Below are 7,585 nucleotides of genomic sequence, written 5' to 3'. Positions count from 1 at the left end.
ATACTTGGTAAGACTTTGATTTTTTCCAGTGAGAACAGCCCAAGCAGGAGCAGGAATTAATTAAATAAATAGATTAAAAGTTGAAAAGGTGTTTTTCGAATCTGAAAGTCTGTGTCTGAACTTGGACTTGTTGTGTCACGTCCATGGGGTTTTCCCCATGCTTTTAGTTTTATGTTTTACAGTTTAGGCCCAAAATACATCTGTGATCTGTTCAAAGAATATAAAGCCAGCAGAGCTCTTAGATCCAAGGACTCAGGCCAGCTGGTCCAGTCCAGAGTCCAGACTAAACATGGAGAAGCAGCATTTAGCTGTTATGCTGCAAACAAGTGGAACAAACTGCCAGTGGAGATTAAACTTTCACCAAATGGAGACATTTTTAAATCCAGGTTAAAAACATTTCTGTTCTCATGTGTCTATGCATGAAATCTGCACGATATCTTTGAACTTATCTGGACTGTTGCTTGTTTTTAAATTAATTTAAATTATTTTATTTGTTTCTCTTTATATTCTTTTATGTATTTTTAATGCTTCTTCCACTCCCTGCTGCAATGCTTTTATTTTATGTGAAGCACTTTGAACTGTTTGTACGTGAAATGTGCTACAGAAATAGATTTGATTTGATTTGATGTTTAATCATGTTTTAGGTTGTTTCATGTCTTGGTTTTTGAGTTCATGTTTCGTTAGGTTTCGCGATTGTTTTTCCCTCCTCAGTTCATTAGCTTCACTCATGTCACCTGTATTCATTGTCCCCAGCTGCACCCATTCACCTATCACTCCCAGTTTAGCATTTAGTTCCCAGGCTCCCCCGTCATTTAGTGAAATCCCCTTTTTATTTGCCACGCCACGCCACGCCACGCCTTTTGTTAACCTTCCTTTTTACACCTCTGGAGTCCGAATCCGTGTCCTGCCGACCCCAACCTGACATGTTGAGCGTTTAATAAAAACCTTTATGAATTAATTGGATTATTTTGTAAATAATTATGATTACAATGAATTGAATTCCAATTGGCTTGAATTGGACTTTATTATTTAAGTGCCTTGAGATGACATTTGTTGTAATTTGGCGCTATATGAATAAAAATTAATTGAATTGAATCACTGTCTAGCCTCCTGGACTTCTTTAGCACAAGTTTCTTGTGTTTACCTTAAAGGTAGGGTAGGAGATCCTGGATTTTGAGTCCAGCGAAGCTGCATTTTGAAAATACACAGGTCAAAAGTCCCAACCCTTTTCTTCATTTTCCCCCCGAAGCCACGCCTCTAGAGTACATGAACGCGCACGAGCACGAAGGTGCACGAGCGCTGTTCTGACAGCAAGCATCGATTGGTTTGGCTAACTTTTGCTAACTTTTTCTCATGGCGGATTCACAGGTAAGAAAATACTTTTCAACATCATAATGAACCTAACTAACGAATATGATTATCATTTCAAGTTACATTTATGAGTATATTAGATTTGAAGTTTGGCGCGTAATTCGTTCACGGAGCAGGGTACGCGCACAGGGGGGAGGAGGGGGAGGGAGGAGCAGATTGCAGTTTGATAGACGGCATCAGAATCCAATCATCGTTAACGGTCCGTTCAGTATGATTGGATAGTGTTTTTCCTAGATTGTACGTTCTAGAGGCCACTAAAACTTTTCATATTTGTGTCAAAACTTTTAATTAATTGGTTGCAATGGGGGTGTGAAGAGTATTTCAAGCAATATGTAAAAAAATGTTCCAGAAAAAGAACCCCTACCCCACCTTTAAGTATCCTATATAAGAACATCATATCATATCTATATCACCCTCACTGACTGCCACCAGTGAGAAATAACCATTTTTACCTGCACCACATGTTAAATAACACATGTGAAATTATATCAGTATCGTTAGGAGTACTAATTTTAAACAGCAATGCAATGAACCGCTTTTATGCAAATCTGCAGACAGTTTATCTGGATTTTCTCATCTTTCTACAAACAGTAATTAAAGATTAAATGAAAGATATGCTACAATCACCCAAAGCGGCACGTAGACGTCTGAAAGGAAGCCGTTTAAAAGCAGATGAATGAATCGTGGACTGAAAGGCAGAGAGAGGACCGAGGAGAGAAGGTAAATATGCTAAAAAGTTTCCAGACGATTTGCTTGTTGGATCCTGTAGAAGCGGCCGAAGCCTCTGAGAGGCTGAATGAAGAGGCTGCAGAAAGGGCGCCTGCAGGCTGCAGCAGCTCTTTCCAGAGCAACGCTGAGATGGAGCTAATGTACAGTATAATGCTCGGCCTGAGGAGCGCGCGCAGGGGAACTGCTGTGTCCTATTTGCTGGGATGTTGAGCTCATTTCAGAGAGCACTTCATTCTCCCTGCCCTGTGGGGTCTTAGCCACAGGCTGAGATACAGTACAATCTGTAAAATCTGTTTCCCATCAGACACAGTAATAGCTTCTCTGTTGTGTCTGCACGATGCTAAAGTATCACATCCACTTCATCTCACCTTATCAGTCTGAGTGTCTGCAAACGGCGGGAGCAGATGCAATACATGTTATTATTTTCGCCACATTACATCAAATGCTTGCAGACATCGGAGAGCTGCAGGTGCTTCTCTGTCACAGATGTGTGGAGACTTTATAATAATGTTATCACCGGCTCTGCCCCGGCAGCATGTCTGGCTGTACATGTTCGTGCTTTCAGGCTGTCTTCTTCTTATATTTTTTTCCATTCCTTTGAGCTTTGAAACTGCTGAAAAGTCGTCCAGTTTGAGACAAATATCACAATAAGTTGGAAAAGTTATTTAAAAATAAAATGCTTCAAGGATATTAAACTGCAGGAACCACATCCGTCAATATGCCCCGAGTCTTACGAAGCCTTAAGGGTGAAGCTTTTTCTCAGTGCCAAGAATTAATGAGCCCAATTTAAGCAGGAATCTTACAAAAAGCTGGAGTCGTGTCCCTGTGATGCCCTCATGTTGGGAGAGGAGGGGGTTCACCTGGACAATGGACTACACAGGAAATGCAACACCGAGGCTATATCTCATGGATAGAACAGACTGTACTCCCTAAGGAAGCTTAAAGGGATAGTTCGCCTCTTTTGACATGAAGCTGTGTAACATCCCATATCAGCAGCATCATTTCTAAACATCTTCTTACCCCCTGCTGCGTCCTGTGAGCAGAGTTCCAGCCTCGTTTTGGCGTTGATGAAGGTAGTCCGGCTACCTGGGACTACGACTACTGAGGGACTGGAAACCACAGTCATTAACTGCTGTATCTCAGCCCCCGGCTGGAAATGTGCAAAAAAATATAAATATATATATATATATATATATATATATATGGACAGGAGGGATGATGGAAAGTCAAGGTTTACACAGAAATTCAGTTTGGGACAGTTAATATTTTTGTATTATCCGTTTCCTAGCAAGGGTTAGGCCTGAACACTTGTTAGATTTAGGAAAGACTTCAAATACACTGCTTTCCAAGGTGAACCAGCTTCTCAGAACAATATGCGTTCAACAGAGTAATACATTTGCATCACAAAATCATTCTCCAGGAAAAAGTCAGACCTCACAATCTCTTGGCCCTATTTTCTCTCCCTTCGTATCACTGCCTGCTGTCGCCTACCGACAGCCGCACCTGTTAAGGTGAGGTCTGACTTTTTCCTGGAGAATGATTTTGTGATGCAAATGTATTACTCTGTTGAACGCATATTGTTTTGAGAAGCAAAACGCTTTATTTTTTAAACCCCAGCCAACTAGCCGGACTACCTTCATCAACACCAAAACGAGGCTGGAACTCTGCTCACAGGACGCAGCAGGGGGTAAGAAGATGTTCAGAAATGATGCTGCTGATATGGGATGTTACACAGCTTCATGTCAAAAGAGGCGAACTATCCCTTTAAGTCCTTCAGTTTCTGCTCCAAGATGTCGCATCGCTTCTATAAGTCTGCGGTGAAGACAACGATCTGCTTTGCTGCGGTGTGTTGGGGCAGCAGAGGCTCAAAGAAACTTAAACTGGTAAAGAAGGCTGGCTCTGTGCTCTGAGGCATCTTGACCTGATTGTAAGAAGAATGATGCGCACGTCTGTGAACATAATGGATGATACTGCCCAGCCTCTACACATCCCAATGATGGGCCAACGGAGTGTGTTTATGCTCATGTAAACGCTGTTTTATAACGCTGTTATAAACGTAGTTCTAAATAATAGTTACTGTTTGGGAAAGCAGTGCTCAGCACTAAAAGATATTCATAAATGATGATACAAAGACACGGTTAATATACGTAGCTGTAAACACCGTCAGAGTTAAGCTGCAGCGCAGTGTTTCTGGTGTTCAGATACGACCGAGCTCACGTTCTACAGCTGCCGCTCTGACCTCCAACACTAAAATATTTAGCTGTTATGTGCTCTTTGGCTCCCTCTACAGTTAGAAAAACAAACATTGTTTAAAAGACAAATCTCTGAGCCTTGCAAATATGTAGGAGAGGCCACAAAAACAGCATAAAATACCCACAAATATGTGAGCAAAACGGTGTGGTGAGTCATTAACTGCTGTAGCCCCCGGCTGGAAATGTGCATATATATAAATATAAATATATGTTATATATGTTATATATAAAATATATATTTACGATATATATATATATATATATATATATATATATATATATATATATTATGAATATAAATATATATTATATATAACATATATAATATATCATGCTAACATGACAATGCTAACATGACAATACTAACATGACAATACTAACATGACAATGCTAGCATGACAATGCTAGCATTCTGCCGTTAAGATGGCAAAAGATGGTATTAGATTAGCTCGTTTGCAGGCTAATACAATTTGGTTATTAACAATGTTAGAAACTTTATGGTAATCCTTTTAACTTTCAGAAATTTAACCCAAACAAAAATCAGCCACATTGAGTCAGGTGATCACCACAGTCACCTGTTTACACTAACTGTCACCCTAATTTTCAGTCCAGGCCCTTTGCAAACTCAACACCCTTATACATGCATGCATCTGATTTTTAATCGTTACCACTCCTCCAGTAGCTAATTAATGCTCCACAGGAAATACAACAAACCAGAACACAGCTGCCCTCAGTGCGTTCCTGCTTTCCTGCTGTGCTCTGATCTACAAAGAGGTTAAAAACAGGCCGTAACCAGTCGGATGAGTGAGACTCTGGGAGTCAGCAAGGTAAAAATACTACAAGAAATATGACTCCCACAGGCCTGATACCTGTGGACTGAAACAAAGAAAGCCCAAAGAAATGTTGATGATGAAATGTGATGATAAGAAGAATGAGATGATGATGGGAAGCAAAGCAGAGGGCGCGATTTCAATCTTAGCTTTCGTGTAATACAGTCAGATTATCAGTTAGAGGGAGATGATTGGCGGGGATTAAACATCTGCTATAGATCGGAGGTAAAGATCAAATGGGAGGATTATGCAAATGGTGCATTATTATGCAAAACAGTGAAATGAATAGTCTGAATAACAACAGGTATCAGATGTGTGTCGTCGCATGAATGACAAAATGATTCTGCTTTTCTGTGGTTTGCAGATCTTTTAATGTTCTTAACATTAAATTAGGCATTTCCCTCCCTTTTACCCACATTTCAAACAAACAGTATTAGACTTCTAACTTTGGGGGATCCCCTCAAAGAGATAAGGAGCTGCGAGAGAAGCAGATAGGTGAGATGATTTGGGATATTTATAACATCAAAAGGAAACTTCTGGATGAAACAATTGCACTGCCATGTGTTGCTTTCCCATTGTTATAGTCAGAAGTCGTGACTGCTCATCAAACAAAGTCTCACAAATAACAATATGGATGTAGATGGTTGGATAGATGACAAATAGGACTTAGTTGTCTTTATTTGATTGATTTATGTAATCTCTGGTCTTTTTAGTTTTGTTTGTGTGTTGTCTTTGTTTTTGGTTTTTTTATATTATAATGTAATCTTTATTTATGATTGTAGCGTGGATTTGTGTGAGTACAAACCATATGCTTGCTTTATTTATGCTTTATTACAAGTCCCCTTTCTCTATTTTGTTTTGTTTTATTATATTTTTTATGTACCTTACTGTGCCATTGTGCTGTTTTGTATTGATCTCTGTTTGTTTATAAAATTAACAAAATTCTTAAAAAATAAATGTTTAAAAAAAACACACACACAGTCTCACACCTTAATATTGGACTAATTTATGTTGGTCCACAGTGGAAAATGTGCTCAGTTGTATAATAAAGGCACATAAAGTTAATTAGTTCTTAAGGCTCCAAAAATGTTATCTTCATATTAATAAAAAAACAAAACAGTTTTTGGTTAAATATTACACTTCAGTCAAATCTGCAGAGAGATTGTTGTCCTATCTTTTTTGACCTTATAAGTAATTTGTTTATAATAGGGCTGGACGAGTTAACTCGTCGCGACAACTCGTTATTGTCGCGTTAACTCATTAATTTTTTAACGCCGATAAATATTTTATCGCTCATTAACGCAGTTTTGGGGGGCTTTTGTGCCTTTGAAGGGGAACTGCGGTATTTTCAACATTAAGCCTCTTTTCTGAGTCGTCTGCAATGTTTTAGAACCCCCCTCACCGCTTTTTTGATGTTTACTGCTGTCTCCGGTATTTGCCTAATTTTGATTCATCTCAACCTGCTTCAGAACGGCAAGTCATGCGCATGTCTAGAAAGGTCCGTAAAAGCACCATAAACGTCCGTTTTCAAAATCATCAACTCACCGGAGTGGTTACTGGCGTGCACTGGTAATCCATATCAAATTTCGTTGCGAATTATTGCTTCTGTCGTGTTTTATTTGACATTTTGTCCTGGATGTTCGTTGATATTACTCCGCCACCGCTAAGAAAATAGTGCGAGCATGAACGAGCTGCCAAATAAAACACGACAGAAGCAACTTTTCGCAACGAAATTTGATATGGATTACCAGTGCACACCAGTAACCACTCCGGTGAGTTGATGAATTTGAAAACGGACGTTTATGGTGCTTTTACGGACCTTTTTGGACATGCACATGACTTGCCGTTCTGAAGCAGGTTGAGAAGAATCAAAATTAGGCAAATACCGGAGACAGCAGTAAACATCAAAAAAGCGGTGAGGGGGGTTCTAAAACATTGCAGACGACTCAGAAAAGAGGCTTAATGTTGAAAATACTGCAGTTCCCCTTTAATGGATAGGGAAGTTCAGAGAGACAGGAAGCAGGGGACAGAGAGAGGGGGAACAACACACAGCACCACTGTTTTATTATTTATTTTATTATTGTAAAAGTGTGTCGCTCACAGGCTTTTATTTTGTAAAAGTCTGTCGCTCACAGGCTTTTATTTTGTAAAAGTAATGCTCACAGGCTTTTATTTTGTAAAAGTCTGTTGCTCACAGGCTTTTATTTTGTAAAAGTCTGTTGCTGTCTGCTGTGGAACAGGAAAAGAAAGTAATCGGCGGATCCACCAAACATGGAGAAGGGTACGGAACTTTTACTCGGCCATTTTCATTTTAAAGTTCTTCCAGACGGCGGAGTCGACAGAACCAAAGTCATCTGTAAACACTGCCAAGTTGAATTGTCTTCTCAGCGTAGTAGTTCCAGT

This window comes from Odontesthes bonariensis, chromosome 14 (genome assembly GCF_027942865.1).
Source record: "Odontesthes bonariensis isolate fOdoBon6 chromosome 14, fOdoBon6.hap1, whole genome shotgun sequence".
Classification (NCBI taxonomy): Eukaryota; Metazoa; Chordata; class Actinopteri; order Atheriniformes; family Atherinopsidae; genus Odontesthes; species Odontesthes bonariensis.
This window is presented reverse-complemented; position numbering follows the sequence as displayed.